Source organism: Lygodium microphyllum, chromosome 29, assembly GCF_053477565.2.
Source record: "Lygodium microphyllum isolate KBCC chromosome 29, Lygodium_microphyllum_v1.1.10, whole genome shotgun sequence".
In the NCBI taxonomy this organism is placed as follows: Eukaryota; Viridiplantae; Streptophyta; class Polypodiopsida; order Schizaeales; family Lygodiaceae; genus Lygodium; species Lygodium microphyllum.
In genome coordinates, this window is record NC_141163.1 from 33,010,729 (window position 1) to 33,029,381 (window position 18,653).

General features: G+C 41.8%; 1 pseudogene; it reads right to left on the bottom strand.

Moving 5' to 3' along the window:
* Positions 1–498: 498 nt before the first annotated feature.
* LOC148010509 (phenylalanine ammonia-lyase pseudogene) lies at positions 499–3,035 on the bottom strand (annotated as a pseudogene).
* Between the last annotated feature and the right edge of the window lie 15,618 nt (positions 3,036–18,653).

Consider the following 18,653-nt stretch of genomic DNA (forward strand, 5'->3'; position numbering starts at 1 on the left):
TGGATAAGTAAGCCTTAGGAAAATTTTGAATGTGGTTGGTCTATCTAGAGCCTCTAAAGCTAAACAAGTACTTTATGGAGATCAAGGGCAGCTTAACGATGAGGAGATTTAAGTACTAGCATATCCTCCAAGCCTTCATCCTATGAGATGTCTAGAGTAGCAAAATGCCTTCTTATTTGATCACCTGTGATCTCCATATGGTGTTTTGGCTAAGAATCTTCATAAGTCCTTACAAGACGCCGGTGTTATAAATGGCTAGTTGTTATAAATTTCTAGTTGGGTAGCTGGTCAGAGAGTTTTTTGGTTAAGAATGTTGCTGGTGGCTTCTTGTTGTTTCCCTTAGGGGAAACTGTAATTTCCACCTTCTTAAGTAATACAAACTCATATTTTGCATTAAAAAACAGGGCAGGTTACTAAACTAAGATTTTAGGGCTTAATAATAATCCCGATGAAGACGACTGGCCAAAAGAAATGATAAATATGTTGTGATATTAAAAGTTTCTTAAAAGGTGCTTAATTAAATGATAATAATAGTAACTCCCGTGAAGAGAACTGGCCAAAAGAAATAAACATATTGCGATATAACAATTTCGTAAAAGGTGTGTTACTTCACAGTTGGGGAAAAAGCATGTAGGAGAGTATTACGAATATAGAAGGGAGAAGGGCAAGGAAAACAGGCGACAGGCGGGTTGATAAGCTAAGCCGCTAGCAACGAGCCTCCTCCTGATAAGGGGCCGCCGGGTGGGGGGGCCAGCCGTCCAGGCATCGGAGGAGCGGGGCGATGAGCCTGCCCTCGGAGAGAGCATCGAAAACGACCTCGAAGTCCTGGCCGGGGGACTGGCCGCGGGTGCCGGCCAGGAGCTGGGTGCCCAGCTGCTCCCGGACAAAAGCGTACAATGGATAAGACCGGCACCCAGCTACCCGGTTGCGCACCGGCGCCCGCCCGTTGTCGAAAGCCGCCCGCACGGACACCAGCTCCCCCGGCAGCTGCGCCCGCAGCTCCTCCTCAAAGGCCGGGATGCGCGCCACCACCGACGTCGCTGCATCTCGCTCGTCCGATGGATTCCGCAGGGCGTGCTCCACCAGCACCTGGCGCAACCTCTGCATGAGCGGGTAGGCCGGGCTGGTGGGGTCGTCTGCGTACGTGAAAACGTGCTCGCAGTCGACCGCCTGCAGGAGGCCCTTCTCGCAAAAGCGGGCCGCCGCCGGCTGTCCGTCGATGCCCGCCGCCAGCGTCTTCTTCGCCACCTGCGACACCACCTGCCGGACCGCCACCTGGAGATTCTCCTCCAGATGACGCAGATCGGCAGCCTGGCACAGCGCCACCAACCACGTTGCGCTCATCAGCTTGAGCACCTCCACAGCCTCAGCGGTCTTCCGAGCCGAGATGAGGCCCAGGGAGTTCACGTCCTGATTGTGCTGCTCTGCGCTCTGGACGTGGTTCGTGACAGGGTTGGCCAGATACTCCAGCTCCGACATGTAGGACGCCATCGCTATCTCCCCTCCCTTCAGGCCGTAGTCCAGGCTCGGGTTCGGCCCCGCGCTCAGATTCGACGGCAAGCCGTTGTTGTAGAAATCATTCACCAGCTCGGAGAACTGCGCGAATATAAGCTTGCCCATGGCGGCCAGCGCCAGCCGCACATTATCCATCGCCGTCCCTATCGGCGTCCCTTGGAAATTGCCCCCATGCAGAGCCAAATCCCTCTCCACATCGATTATCGGGTTGTCATTCACTGAGTTAATTTCTCTCTGTATCATTTGTGTCGCAAACCTGATCACTTCGATCTGAGGTCCCAGCCATTGAGGCGAAGTTCGCAGCGCATACCGGTCTTGCTTGGGTTTCTTGAGAGCATCCACGCCATGGAGCTTCTCAGCCGCCTTCACGAACTCGCTGCCTTGCAGAATCCACTCCATTGCAGCTGCAGCTTCGATCTGGCCGGGATGGTGCTTCAGCCTGTGCGTTAGCTTGTCGGTAAACTCGGGCTTCCCTTGCATCACCTCGCAGAACAGAGCCGAGGTTACAACTGACAGGAGAGCCAGAATGTGCGAGTCGAAGCAAACTATGGAGGCCAGGCCGGCCCCGACGGCAGTGCCATTGACAATCGCGAGCCCTTCTTTAGGCTGTAGCTCGAAAGGCTTCTCCACACCTACAGTGCGGAGGGCGTCAGCGGCGGAGATTATATTGCCATCGGCAGTCATGGCTCTGGAGTTAGGCCGGCCAGTGACGAGCCCAGCGAGGTATGAGAGAGGAACGAGGTCGCCAGAGGCAGTGATGGTGCCACGGAGGGGTAGCAGGGGGGTAATATGAGCATTAAGGAGCTTCTCTATGGTCTCGAGGATGTCCCATCTGATGCCGGAGAAGCCCTGCATGAGGGTATTGGTCCGGACGAGGACGGCAGCGCGGGCAGCATCCATGGGCAGGGCATTTCCGGCAATGTTCTTGCCGAAGATGCCTGCGTTAAGGAAGCGGATGAGCTCCTTCTGGAGCTCCATCCCTTGGCTCGTCCTGCGATGGGAGGTGGCACCATAGCCAGTGGTGACACCATACACATCACAGCCCTTCATGATCTTGTTCTGCACCCACATTGAGCTCTCATCGACTCTCTCCTTCGCGGCCTCTACGTCGAGGGCCACGATCACTTCGGGCCTGCGGGCAACGGCCGCGACTTCAGCGACTGTGAGGGACTTGCCTTCGATCCGGACCTCATGGGAGTGGAAGAAGGCGTGCACCATGGATTTGATGTCGTCTAAGAAGCTGGTCTGGAGAGCTGAGGCGGACTGTATCCAGTTGAAGGGATCGTCGCGAGGGATGTCGCCATCGTGGTAGAGGCCCTTGGAGGGGAGGTGAAGCGAGGGTGCAGGGTCTGCACCGGTGACCATGGCGGGGGGTGAGTAATGCAGCAGAGAGAAGATGAGACAAATGCACAGAGAGAGAGAGAGAGAGAGAGAGAGAGTAGCTGCAGGATGTTATGCCACCATCTCGCAGAATCCACCAACCCTCTCTTATACTCCTAATGACGTTTCGTGGCGAAGACAGTTAGTTGGTAGGAGAATATAGAAATACGCGCGAGACACAGAGAGAGAGAGAGAGAGACTGGAGCCCCCCCTCACGAGAAGAGTGCCTCCCCCCCCGCCTTCAAGCCCCCTTGGCATGCAAAAGCATTACGTGATCCACGTTAATCGAACCGTTCCTTTAGCTTGTGCTTTTATTGTTGGCGTCTCTTTCTCTCTAGTTCTCCAGAGTCCAGCCTCCCCATCATTGATCAACCTCCCAACCATCAATGCCCAATCATGAAACGTTTAATCTCTTTTGAAATTCTCACCTTCTTTTTGACCTTTGGGCTGGTTACACACCAAATAGCATACGTCTACTTTGCAAGTATTAGCCAATCAAAATACTCCCCTGAGTCCCTTACACACTAGAGAGGACATATTACATAGCCTCTTGTTTACCTGGTAAACAGTTGATGAGAACTTCTCGCTTACTTTTGGACGGAGTCTCCCCCATCCAATTTGTAAAGTGATAGACAAGGGTGCATTTTTTATACGTGTAACCAATAAAATTTTTATATATATAATAATTTTCACTTTTTGGCAAAATGTGTCCTTTTAGTGTGTAAAGGCTTTATACCCATGTCTGCGCCCGATTTAAAAAATTGCATGTCCACACTCTGGGGAGGGGTTGGCCATCCGTCATTTGGTTTGTAACCAACCTCACTATGGTTTTGTGTAAAAACAATTTAAGGGCCAAGTCATGCACAAGTCCACCTAGTCCAAGTTCATGGGCATTCGCGGACATGTTCTTAGTTCTTTAATTATAGCTCATGCACATGTGTCATGAGCTTACAACTTGAAACCATTGTATGTGAAACTCTAATGCTCTTGAGAGACAAATATTCATGTATTATTAATCTTTGTCTATCATTTCTTGTTCTCCAACGGATATTCTATTATGCCTTGAGGTTATGCAAGGTACAAGGTTTAAACTCACGCATCTATGTAACACAAACCATTATGCCATGACCTTGTTGGCCATTTATCATGTTTTACTTGCTCTCAACCAATCAACAGACAATCATTCTAACAAAGCTATAAAAATGGACATTTCTAACAAAGCTTTAAAAATGATCATTTTATGCCCTTTCAAGCATTTTTCCATTCATAAATTGTTCATCATAGATTTACAAAAAGTGACCACATATTCTTCAATTCATCTTACTCATAGCTCGTTTGGCCCTTGTGTTCACGAGGTATTATAGTACTCAACCAAGTCAATGAGAGTACCCTTGAAAATAACCGTATCTAGAAGCTTCTCCAAGTGTAGGTGATCTAATAAGTAGATTAGTAGTGCTTACACACTATCTCTCTCTTCAAACAACTTTATTTATCCTCTGTGTGTGTGTGTGTGTGTGTGTGTGTGTGTGGGTAGGATATAGGCAAATTTTCCTTGTGTGTGAAAAAGAAGGAGAGAGAAAATAAAGAAAAAAGGGGGGAGAGAAAGGGGAAAGAGAGGAGAGAAATACAAAGAAAAATGAGGATATAGAAAAATGAGGGAAGAGAGAGAGAGGAGACAAATGAGAAGTGAGAAGAAATGAGAGAGAGAGAGAGAGAGAGAGGAAAATATGGGGGAGGAAAGGAAAGAAAAAAATCAGGAGAGAGAAGAAAGTGATAAAATTTTGAGAGAGAGAAAGAGGTGAGAAGAGAGAAAAAATAAAAAGACTGAGAGGGAGGAAAAAATTAGGAGGGAGAGAGATGAGAAGAGAGAGAGAGAGAGAGAGAGAGAGAGAGAGAGAGAGAAGTTTGACTTGAATTTCAAACTTTGTGAGATCCAATCAATACCAACTTTGTGTATAGATGAAATTTTATAAGTTTGATACATAAAAGAAATTGTATGTATAATTAACATTTTATATTATAAATTTTATAAATTACTTTTAGCTTTATATTTGATGAGAGAGAGAGAGAGAGAACAAGGAGATGTAAGACAATAAAATAAAATAAAAGGTGGAGAGAGATAGAGAGAGAATTCAGACATAGGGAATTGAGGAAAGAGAGAGAGAGAAAAAAATTAAAAAGAGAGAGGAAAAAGAGGAGAGAGAAAGAGGAGAAATTGATTGTCGAGTGAAGTTGCTGTGTGGTACCATAACTTTGCTTGCCGCTTGTGACAACTGAGAAGTGGCTATTGCTAGTATATATATATTTGGCTCAATTCAAGAGTTTACAATAGTGGTTGTTCGATGGTCATCCTAAGCTTTAAGAAATCCTTAAACTTTACCAAGGGGATAAGGGTACATGTAGATGTTTAGCTCCTTTGGAAGAGCATTCAACCATGGTTGATAGAGCTCAATTGCATAGTCACATAGCATATATGCACCTGCTACTTGGAGAAAAAGGAAATATGAACCCTCACTTATTGGTCAATTTGGCATACAATAAGAGGATTGATGCTGCAGTTATTTGCGATGTCAAAAACTAGGTTGTCTTCAAAGGAATCCCTAAGGTTATGTTTGAGAAAAACGCAGAGTATACTAAGGCGATTCAATGGGTTCTTAAGGTATTAGCTAGGTTTTGTATCAAAGAAAGTAGCAAAGTTGCTTTTTATGAAACTTGAGACCTTATATGAGATTGGTTTCTTATTTTAAAAGGATATAAATATTTTACTAATATAAGTTGCCATGTTAGCAAAAAAATATTTTGATGCCTATGTGTGGAGTTTACCAATCCTACCTATTGTTAAACACACTTGGTAGTGGTTCGATGGGTTGGTGATTAAATATGGTGTCATGAAAGTTGGAGGTCATGTTATTGGTTGGAATTTAATCTTGTATGATCACAATTATTGAGATATGTCAACTTTCTATTACAATGTGTAGATTTCTCATCTTAATTGTGTCATTTCAAACTTATTTTGAATTTTCTACTCATAAATTTTCAAAAATGATAGCCTACTACGATATTTGTTCTAACCACGGAATGACAAAAAAACTCGACTCAACTTGAAAACTCATATGGTAGAGTTTATTGAATAACCTTCCACAATATACACTCATGTCTACACGTGAATTTCCCTCTAGAGAAGTCTTGAGCAATTCATTTCCACAAGCATGACACTTCACTCTCCACACATACAAAATGGAGATGTGTTGATTGCCTCTCAATCACTCATTCTAAGAGAGGATGTATTCAAGTCAAATACTAGGTGACGATGTTTGCAAGTGATCATTAACTCAAAGGTGTTACAAAATTAAGATGAGCTAGTTACCTCCCAAGCACTCGTTCTAAGAGATGGTGTATACAAGTGACCATTAACTCAAAGTTGTTACAAAATTAAAATGCGGTGGTCACCTTTCAAGCACTCATTCTAAGAGAGGATGTCTCCAAGTCTAATATTAGGTTACAATGTTCTCAAGTAACCATTAACTCAAACTTCATTTATGAACTTCTTTTATTCATTCAAACAAGGTTGACCAACTAGTGTTTAGAGCTTACTAGTCCTTTCCTTGTTTACAATATATGCAAAAGATCATGTTTCAACCCCTCAAATAAAGGTTCAAGCATTTTTTCCTCACAATTTGTAGGTATTTTACTAGTCCACCTTCAAGATCATGAATTGTGCAATTATAGACTTGTAAAATTCCCACCAACCTTGACAAGAGCATCAAGCAAAACACATTTCTTGGTGGACAAGCAAGTTGTTGCTACAAGATTCATTTTCTAGGAATGAATGATGCATCACTCACGTTACTTTACTAATGAGTACAACATTTTTCTAAGCATTAATGGGGAAGAAAAAGTGATGTAAATTGAACATTCACTATCATTGAAGGTTTCAACCATCTTAATCATACCATAAGTTTGAAGTTAGAATATGGCTTGTTAGAGAAGAGAGGGAAGGAAAGAAGTTGGTAGTTATTGTATGTGGTCAATTATGCACCTATTCTATATTTTCATAACCAAATTCATATGTTCCAAAATAACAGCACATTAGAACTACTTTGCTCGCCTTTAAGGGACTTGCTTGATATGAACTTCATAACTTACTCCTACCTTGGGGCAAAGATATGAATATATCCTTTATTGCAAAGATACACATGCAATATATGCTTTCAAGACACTTCAATAATAAAATGTACAAATGTTATATTCTTGCCTAGAAATTTCAGGTGTCTTTTAAGAACATGCAATTGAGGATGTGCCTTATGGTGTGACATCTAACTCATGTTGTTCAAAAAGACAAATATATATAATGTTGCTCATCTTTGTCATTTTTTGTAAAAGAAAAATGACGCACATATGCCATGTTGCATGCATCCAATTTGCCTTGTTTAAAAAATATATATTTCTATAGCTAAGATTATGACAAACAATCTTTGTTTTTTGCATAATGTTTGCTTTTGTAAATTGATTTTACTTGTTGGAATAGCATAATCTTCTTTTGTTTCACATTACTTGGTAAACTTGAAATTGAATGAAAACCTTATTGTACTGAGTTTCCTTGCCACGACTTCATGAAACTATTGAATATCTCATGCTAAGACACATAGAGGCCTTCAATTTCCATATGACTCATCATCAAGCCTATCTTCTAAAATAGAGGTTTGATTATCAATTTCAATCCTATGCCTCAGTCTCATTGTCAAGCCTATCTTCTAAAATATAGGTTTTCTTCATGCTTACCATTTTCTCAAGTTGAATTCCTTCTTACTTCTCTTCTACAACTATTGAGCACCATGTCTCCTTTAGATGACATCAATAACTCAATGAATGATGATACATATTTAGGTTTATTCTCAATGCATATGTGGTGTGGTCAAGAGAATAATAGACATGCATTTGGAGATTCGGGCATGTTTTCCCCCTTATGTTTGAGCAAGTTTCTTCAAGCATAAAAGACTGATACAAAATCCACAAAAATGAAGTGCATGTTTCTCCACTTCCACTTCAAAGACTCCAAGGAACCCAGTCATGCTACGTGTATGAGAGCATGTGTATCATCACTTGCAAATGCACAAATAGTCAATGATGTAAGAAGAATAGGGATTCAATGACATTATCCACTCCATTTCAAAATTGCATTTGTTTGAAACATAACAAGTCACATAATGTATGTTAGTGTAAGAACAAAAGAAGGAGCATTACAAAAATTAGAGATTCATTAAGTATTTTAAATTGAGATCCATGACCTTCAATCATATATATACAATTACAATAGTTGGACATGAATCCATTATATGTGATTAGCTGTTTATGAAAAAAGTGTGCACTTTGGTTATTCGTGATTCCACATTTAATAAACAATTAGGAAAACCAAAAAGAAAGTGCACTCTCATGATTCTCATATATCATTACAATGGTAGTTACTAGAAATTAAGAGTGCACCCTATGATTAATTACAATTTATGATTAGTAGAAGTGACAACCATGCCATTTTTAGTGCTCTAGCACACAATTTAGCACAAAGAACTCAAAGCTAAGCTATGTGCGACTATCTAGCAAAAAGGAAGTCACCATATATTTTTCACAATGCCTTCTATGTGGGTATACTGCACACCATCATCCACCAAAGGCCTTCAACAACTATACCCTTGTAAGCATTGCTTGATGCATGAAGTCATATACATCTTGCTGCCCATTCCTTTGCTTTCTCTTTCATTTACTCTAGCCCTAATTTTGGTACTAGTCTAGGGTGGTGATCACTTGCTCCTGCTCCTGCCATAATGCATACATTTGTTGTTGCTCTTGGTTTTTGTATACTACTTGTTCCCTTAGTATAGCTTGTTTGTGGAGAGCTACTTGAAGTTGGTTGTGCCGCTCTGCCAGCTTCTTCATGGTCTCCTCATCTCTTTAAGTCTTTGCCACATGTAGCTCCTTCCTTGTCTCCTCTCTATGCCTCTTCAACTCCTCAATTTCCAATTCTAGGAACCTATTTTCCTTGGAGTTGAAGGTGTACATGTTTTCTAGGGCAATGTGGTTGTCTCTTTCTTCATCATACAAATCCTTTAAGTTCTCTTTTGTTGAGAAATATGCAATCACACCCATGTGATAGCCTCTTTGTATGGAGCAGTGGGAAAGGAAAATACTAGCAGTCTAGGAAGAGGTCCTAAATCCCATAAGCACACTGGTGCAGAATGCTACCTATGGAGCTTCTATAAAGCACTGTACTTGACTATCACTTTCACAATGAGTAATGCAATATCATGATGCTTTCCCCTTTTAGTTAGTGTCATTGTCATTGTCAGTCCATCACACAAGATTGTGTTTATGAGTCCAAGCTTCCATCTTGGAACCTAATTCACTTGTGTAACAATTGTGTACTCATTGTCTATGTCAACATGAATCTAGCCTTTATCTTCTATCTAGCATAGATTCTGCCATCCTCTAGATCCATGCTTTTAACATGGTATTAGAGCTTAGTGGAGCATGGCTTAGCTCTCCTCTCACTCTCAGCTTTGCTCAACTTTTGTCTAGCTCAGGTTGAAGGCATGACCTCGTTTCTTCACCTAAATCTCATACTACTCATTATTTGGCAGCCATAGATTTTTGAGCTCAAGCACATCTCTCACTTCATTTTCTCTCTCCTACCATTTAAACTAACCTACTGCTACATTGATTCACTGATCTACTCAATGCCACGCATTAAGGAAGGAAAGATATTTGGAGATTGTTGGAGATCTTGAAGACTTGGAATATTTGGAAGACCATCAAGCAACATCATCAAGCTCCTCTTCCACCTCACTCTTCTCAATCTTCTCACTCCGTTGGAGGTCTGCCACTCTCTCTAAGCTGAATCCCAACCGAGTTTCCAACAAGTATAAACTTAAGAATAATATTTTTTGAAGATCTATTGAAGACTTGCTCAACAAGACATTCAAGCATCATCAAGCTTCAACTACATAGTATCTCTTGGTACTAGCTAGTGTTGTTTAACACTACTATTTCTTGTGTCCTTTGACACATTCAAGAATCAACTCACACCTGGTCTCATCTCACTCATTTGATGTTGATTCCAAGGATGGATGTATTTACTTGTTCTAAAGTGTAATCAATGACCTTATTTGAAGATTGTGAAGACATTTATGCTGCCTCAAAGATGATCATACCTTTGCTTGAGGGGGACATGGACATGAAGACCAATGCAAGCAAGGACCATAAAGAAGAAGGCCAAGAAAAAGAAGACCAAATGATCAATACAAGGAAAGCGATGGAAAATGAAGACTAAAAGATCTATGCTAAAAGAAAATCCAAAAATGAAGAAAACCACAAGGGCATGTCAGTCCTTGACCCAAATTTTTACTAGAAATTTTTATTGAATGTACTTGCCATTAATGCTCCTAACATACCTCTTGTAAAACTCCTCATGTAGCCTATGCATAACAACCCCTACACACTTAGTGAGGCCTTGTAACAGGCCCTGGATGTTAGCCATGTTTTTTAGTACCCATACTTAGCCTTTTCTACGATAGCCTCTGGTGTTTACCATGTTTGTGGCATACCCACACTTAGCAAGGTTCTACTCATGACAACCTCTGTACACTTAGTGCTTTCTTTACAGTTGTGATTGAGGAGGGGTGTTGAGAAATATGCAATCACACCCATGTGACAGCCTCTTTGTATGGAGTAGTGGGCAAGGAAAATACTAGCACTTTAGGAAGAGGTCCTGAATCCCATAAGCATAATGGTGCAGAATGCTACCTATGGAGCTTCTATAAAGCATTGTGCTTGACTATCACTTTCACAATGAGTAATGCAATATCATGATGCTTTCCCCTTTTAGTTAGTGCCATTGTCATTGTCAAGTCCATTACACAAGATTGTGTTTATGAGTCCAAGCTTCCATCTTGGAACCTAATTCACTTGTGTAACAGTTATCTACTCATTGTCTATGTCAACATGAATCTAACCGTCATCTTCTATCCATCATAGCTTCTACCATGCTCTAGATCGACATTGTAACATCTTCTCCTTCCCTTGCCTTTAAGGCCTCTTTCAGTGCAATCGTCTCCCTATTTAAGATGGTCATTACCCTTGTTCTTTCTACCCTATAGGATGCAAAGGAAATCTTCTCTTCTTCTCGATTTGCAAGCGCAACCTTTTTCTCCTCCATCATCCTATTGAGTTGGCTTTGAAGCTCTCTTACCAATTTATCATGATTTTTAGTGTTACACACGATTGAAGGCACCAAAATAGTTGACACTTTGCTTACTAAGTACTACACCCAAGCCATGATGTTTCTTTCATTGAGTGCCCCTTCAGTAGTTCCTTGTGTTGGGGTGATTGTAGGGGTAGCCATGACTAGTGGGATTGCCTATAGAGGGGCTTTACCCTTGCCTTTCACGAAGACCGATGTTGGTCTTGCCTCTTCCGCTTTTGTGCTTATGCTTGGCATGTCATCTCATACTAGGCTCATCATTGCCAATTCTTGAGATCAGGAGGGTCGCTCCATTGATCTCGAATGGCTAGGGCTATATCTGCTCCTCCTCCTATTACCTTAGTTGCTTTTCCTCCTCTTCTTGCTTCTTCTTGCACTCTTCTTCAAGCCTTTTCGATTCCTCTTCCACCCTCTGCAGTTCTTCAAAGGTAGCTTGAGTTCTTCTTATGGGGATTTCAATAGTGATCTTCCTTCTCCCACCCTAGCTTGATAGCTTTAAGCCTTGCTGCTCATTGACCATTCTCTCACTCAAAGTTCCTTGCTATTGAGTGGGTTGGTCAACCTCCTTTTCATTAGCCTCTCTTTCTATTTTTTCTTGTTGATCCTTGTGGAATTTGTCCTCCCCCTATTCTTATACTAAGGGTGAAATAGGTAGACTTGCTAGGGTGGGGGAGTGATGCTCCTCTTGGATAGGCAATGGCTCTGGGTTTCCTCTATTACTTCTGTTTTCACCTCCCCTAGGGCCTCCTGGATTATGGCCATTAGTACTCCTTCAATTCATATGGTTGAAGCCTTGGAAGCATGTTTTTTCCTTTCTCACTCTATTGTGGTAGCCAAAGACTCCTCTCCTACTGCCCTTGGTGTTATGGCTAGTACCTTTATATTTCGGACATAGGCATTTTGGTTGACCTTGTCCAAGGGTGTTTGTTGCAAGGCTCTCCAACAATGGTACTCCTATTCTATTCATGAGAGCATTATATCTCTAGTTTGAGACAAGGATATGGACCATTTTTGCTTGTAGTCAGATAGTGGGGTTAGGAATGTCAGCCAAGCTGATCCCACATTTGTGTAGAACTTCTTTTGGTCCATCCCCAACATCCTATAGACATCCTTCTTTGGCCTCTTCTCCGGCTTATCTACTAATCTCACCCATTAAAAATGGATGAAGAAAAACCAAGCATTGGCAAATCTACCGTCCTTGTAGGTATCTCAATGTGATCTGTGTCCTATCCCACCTTCTCTAGATACTTGGAAAGATTACATTGTTTTGTCATTTTCCCAATTGCCTCTTTGTATGTCACCACTCCATCCAGATTTGGATGCTATGGTATTTTAATTGGTTGAGCGCTCGTATCTCAATGGCTAATCCATATCTTCTATGTTTCTCCTCCGAGAAGGGGAGCCTATTGGGTTTATCTTGTTGATTTGCCATTTAGGTTCCTGTCACCACACAATAGCCCATGATTAGTTTTCTTTAAAGGGCATCTCTTGCACGAAAGGTAAAGTGACTAGAAAGATTAGTGTCCATTGATGAAGGATATAAGCCACAAAATGAGAATTCTCACACCAATCAATCCACACATTTTTACACATTCATTCTTCCCTTTAAATTTCAATTTCTATTTTTGGTTTTCATCCATTTTTCACTTTTACCCCCTCCCCTTGGAAAGGATGAAAATCCTTCCTAGATTTGTGGGAATCAAGGTATATGGACATTTGGTGCATTCGTGGCATGCCTTAGTTTTTGAAGAGCTAGTCGTAGAACTTGGAATTATACTCTAGAGTTGCATAACGGTCCATATCCTGTGGACAAATGCCCATTTGTGCAACATAATTAGTACATTAGTCAAGAGGCCGTTGGAGTTGAGTCGACTTGCAATGTGGTGTTCCTCCTCCACATTAGGATCCTATACAAGTACAGGTGGAGCATGATATTGTCTTCTAATGACTGATTCCTAGTTATGGCTAATACTCTAAATGAGGTTTGGGCCACATAGGTTTGGCCATACTAGAAAGTCTTGATGGAATGCCATTGCTCCGCTTTGTTCATGATTTGGGAACCTTTTTGAGCCCATGAAATGCATAAAGTATACCACTTTCGTAAGAAATTGGATTTAGACTTGATTAATCATTGGAGTTCAACAAGTTCGTGTGGTGGCATGGGAATTCTGCTCTACTTGTAGGAGATGATGAAGCATTGGCTTAATATTCTTATCGTGAAATTTCATTGCCAATCATTTTATCTACAATAGTAGAGGCCTTAGTAAAAATGAATTCATATTCTTCCCCAGACCATGGCAAGGAACATATCTTGTTTGCTATGGGTTCATCAAGTAAGCCTAGGTGCAAACATTCATAACTTCTAACAAACAACGTGAAAGTTGAGTCCATGATACACATTACCAAGTCATCCCCTATGTCCATGCCCATGTTGGAAGCCACTTTAAGAATGGATCACCATGGCTGCCATGTCCTAAGGCTTATTGGTGGTTTGGGTTTAGTTGAATTGGACAAGTTGATGCGTAGTACTTCCACTTGGGGATTCTTAGTGGGTGTGGCAAGCTTGGTTTGAGAAGCTTGGAGTTTAATTGATGCTATGTCATCATGTTTTGTAGTGGTGATCACCTTAGAGTCATTAGGCAGGAGCTCACTCATGAGCGGTTGCTCGTGGACTCTTGGTTGAGCTTTGGGTCGATAGACCATTTGAGCACTCAAGGATTGAGCTCCCCTCCTTTGGGTTTTTCTCCTCCGTTGTTTCAGTTGATGTTTCTGAGCCTTGGTTTTTCAAGCATGAGATTGAGGATCATACATAGCACTTGAGATTTTAGGCAACCATAGCAAGGTCTTACCCTCATAGCATCCTTGGGCTCGTAAGGAAGGCTTTTGGAACTCAATACTGATCAGTCAATTTGAACTATAGGAGCGTCAACTCTACTGTTTAGGCCTAGAGTTTGAGGCACAGAAACTATGCATTCCCAATGATTGACGTTTGTGAGATTGTGGTCTTATGCTTAGGGATTCACTTGAGTGTTTGGGCCGTAGCTTTGGGTATAGTTTCTAGAGGATGGTGGAACTTTTTTAGGGGCTATTGTTGGTTGGGCTTTTAATCTTCTCTTTGCCTACTCCAACATCCTCACCCTTTTCTTCTTGAGTTCTGCTTTTCTCTTGGTAGTGGTGTCCACTTCTTGCTTCCCGATAGCCATAGTCGACTCTCTCGAGCTCCTGTCACTCCTCGGCTCCCCGAGCACCTACCCAACCCATTCGGGCACCCTCAGGTCTAGTGTTCATGTGTTAAGACCTTTGAGTTGGCTCCCTCACCAATTAGTGCATCAAGGGTGTATGCCTTGTGGGTGGTTATTACGGTTATTCATAGGTAGGTTGGTGCTACTACTTCTTGCGTCATGCCTTTTCATAGATTAGAGTATGCATTGCAATGAGACAAGTCTCAAATAGGTGTTCTAGCTCTACCAATCGATTTGTCCATGCTACTTGGCCCTCCCATCTTTCTTGGCCTGCTATTGTTAAGCTTGGAACAAAGAACTCTACTAATAGAATAGCTTCGGTTTCATAGGTGAATCTAAATGGAGTCTATCCTATGGCTGTTTTGTAGGCCATCCTATATGCCCATAAATATGCCATGAGCTTATTGTTGTAGTCATTGTGCACAAAGCAGAGACTACTTTTGTTAGTATACTCACCAATATCTTATTTGTGGATTTGGTTTGACCATCAACTTGAGGATAATATGGTGAGGACTTTTTGTGGATTATTAAGAAGGTAAATAACAAGTGAGTGATCACTTCATTGATGAAGTGTGTGCCTTTTTGGTCACTAACCAACTCTATGGAGCAACCAAATCGTGAGATTTCTTGCTCCCACAGAAACTTGGTTGTGGTCCTAGCATCATTTTTGGGAGTTTCTCGAGCTTCCGCCAGCTACCTCTCACATAGCCATGTGCACTCTTTCACACACCAATGTAGTGAGCTGACCTTCGAACTTGATTGCGTACCTCCTCCCACAAATCTACCAATGCTCTACCATTCAAGATATGCCCTCAAGCAAGCTCCATATCCAAACTCTGAGCTTTGACCTCCATATCTATGCATGCAAGAAGGGAAAAGAGAAGAAGATGAAGATGAAGAGAGGAGAAGAAGAGCTTCTCCATGGTCCCTCACTCACTCACACACACTCTCTCCCTCACACACACACACACACACACTCCCTCTCTCCTCTCTCATGCACAAGAAGAAAGCAAGAGCAAAAAGCAAGAAGAGAGCAAGTCTGGCCACACACAAGAATGAGCTTCTTCATTCATTTCTTGACTTCCATACATGCCCTTATCCTCTCCTTGTGCGGCCATTCCCTTTTTGGTATGGCCTTCATCCATTCCTCTACTCTCTTTTCTTCTCCTTCGTATCAGCATAGGCCTCAACTCATGCCTCTCATTCTTTACAATTTGCATAGGAGAGAGGCCAACACTCTTTTAAAAAATGAATTGCAATGTGCAGGGTGCTTTTCGTGCTAACATGTCATGGTGCGTTTACTATTGCATGCTTCCTTTTACATTCAAGACTATTTCTTGCACTTCATGTCTTTAGATTTTTTATGAGTGTACCTTTCTCTTCCATTTTTCTCTCGCCTTGGGATTGTCTTCCATTTTTTATTTTTCGGCTTTTCCATCTTGGTCTTTCGAGGGTGTAACAAATGGAGTTTATAAGATGTAGACTATTAGCCTTTACTTTCTTCTTCCCTCTTCACATATTCAGATTGAGCTATGGCATGCTTCAACTATGAGTACCTTCAAATGGCTACTTTGGTCAACTTGTACATGGATTGAGCTATGACACCTCAACTATGAGTACCTTCAAATGGCTACTTTGGTCAACTTGTACATGGATTGCCAAAGTTTGTGCATGAGCCACCCACCATGTGTCTTGCATTTGTGAAAAGCAGTATAGAGATGCTATTCCTAGCAAGGCTTCACATGGGCTAAGGTGCACTTGGAGCTTGTTTTGATGGAGTTACGTGGACTGATGCAGATGACCCTTAAGGGGAGTTTATACTCTATGCTAATTGTTGATGATTTTAGCAGGATGACTTGGGCATACTTCTTGTAGTTAAAGTTGAAAGCATTCTCACACTTTAAGTATTGGTTGATCTTTGAGGAGAAAAATGCTAGGAGGAAACTCTAGATCTTGCATTCCAATAAGAGAGGTGAGTTTGACTCCAAGGAGCTAACCAAGTTTTGTGTAGATCATGGAATGCACTAAGAGTTTGCCAACATAAACATGCCTCAAGAGAATGACATATTGGATTGGAAGTGTCACAGTATGATCGAGATGGTGTGGACTATGATGGAGCATTAGTAGAAATATTAGCGTCAATGGGCCAAAGTAGTGGCCATCGCTATCCACATCCTTAATCAATCCCCTACATCGATCATGGCAGGTATGACACTTTTTTAGGCTTACTTTGGTCAAAAGTTGGATGTGTCTTATTTGAGGTTTTTTGGGTGTGATGCATATGTTTACATCCAAAGAAATAGAGGGATAGGTTTGAACGGGCTTCCAAAAGACAAGTCTTCATGGGCTATACCTCATTGTCCCAATGATACACACTTTATGAACCTATTTTATAGGAGGTGTACACTAGTTGAGATATTCAATTTGTGGAGTTTACAACTACTTGCAAAGGGGGGAGGTGGGTTGAGATTCCCTTACTTGGAGATCCATGCAATAGTTGGGCACATGATCTGGTGCCTTTGGAGCCTCTAGCTCTTGAGGCTCCACCATCGATGGAGGAGGAGATTGCTTCACCACCATATTCACACTTTGAGCCAACCCCGATTGACATTTTGGAGACTTCGACAGAGGTAGATTGGTGGGGGGAGTATCAACATCCTCCTTGTTGAGATTTATGTGGTGGTGGTAGCAAAAATCCCACTTGTCAATAAATTTTCAGACAAAAGACAATCAGAGCGAGATACTCAACAACACACTTTAGCGGGATTGCACTAGATGCTACAATTTTCAATGAGATCATAATAAAACCATGCAACAAGCCAAATGTATATGGGCCTCTTGTGGGATCTTATGAAGATGTAAGATTTGATCCTACATCGTGATAGTGATATCACTTAGTCAAGAAGTTGACCATCAAAGTCCATTCCCATGTAGGCAGTAGCTGAATCTAGTCCATCCTTGGGGATTAGATTATGGGCATGGCATACTTTCACTACAACTGTGTGGGCCTTGCTATTCATCCCTATGATATGCCTCTACACCAGTTTAGAAAGCATGAACGCATCTACCCTTAGTTGCACCATCTCTGAGACATTTGCCACCTCATCTTTTATTCTCTATCATGGACTCCAACAACTATGATGTAACAATTAAAGGTTTGTTTAGCTTCTTGCAAAGCTGAAAAACGTGTTGCTAAATAGATAAAACTTGTTCAAGTGGCATCTATGCATCCAAATCACCCCTATGGGCTCCTTTTGCAAAGATGTTTACCATTGTAATGCGTGAGGGCTATTTGACAAAGATCAACATCATGGATATGCAATCTAATGTGTTCTTCGTAATGCTCAAGTTCATGTGTGCAATGGCACTTGAATTGGATGAAGTTAATGGTGTAGAATGGTTTCTGCTCTCACTTCTCTTATTGCCTGATCAATTTGCAATAGGTTTGCCTCAATATAGTATGCACAAAGACTACAAGAGAGTTTTTCAAAGGAATCTATGTATGACATTTTATAGGTAGTGAATGATGATGGTGGACTTCTAAATATGGAAGGTAGACCATGTTATGAGGCATGTTAGCAAAATAATTATCCATAGCATGCATGTTATCAGCCTTTCCTTGCTCCCTCTTAATAAGAGCAACAACTAGATCTCAGTAAGCTACTTGCTTTCATAGATATTACTCCAATAAAGCCAACCACTCATCATTGGACCAAAAGATAAATTGAGGCTTGAAAAAGCTCCTTACAATTGTGAGTTCTATTGCTAGCTGATAAATGAGGATGGCATAATTGTTGTCACGTAGTCATTATTCAGTCCAAATGTTGAGATATCGAGCTCCACTCGTGATACGCCAGGGTGACCGTTGTGTATTTATGTCACCGACTTGTCAGTTGCAGACACGGTTGGTACACCACCCATGAATAATAGCTACATGATAGCTATCCTTATCTACTCTAGTTCGTGGCTCAGTTAGTATGCCACCTTAGTTAGTTGAGTTTGGTTTGAGACCCATATAGAGGGTTCTTCTATTTCTTTGTACTTGAGTTCTTTTGGCTTACACAACTAAGAAGAGGAAAACTGTTTTTAGCCTCCACCCTTGTGTGTCTTCCCCCATTGTGCAAGCAAGAAAGCTTCAATCGAGACTCCTTCCTTCTCTCCCACAATCTTGACATGGTATCAGAGCCTTGTTCGTGGTAAGGAGCTCAAGAAAGCAAGCCAAGCTCGCGGTGTTCTGGTAAGAGGAGCAGTATTGCTTTCAT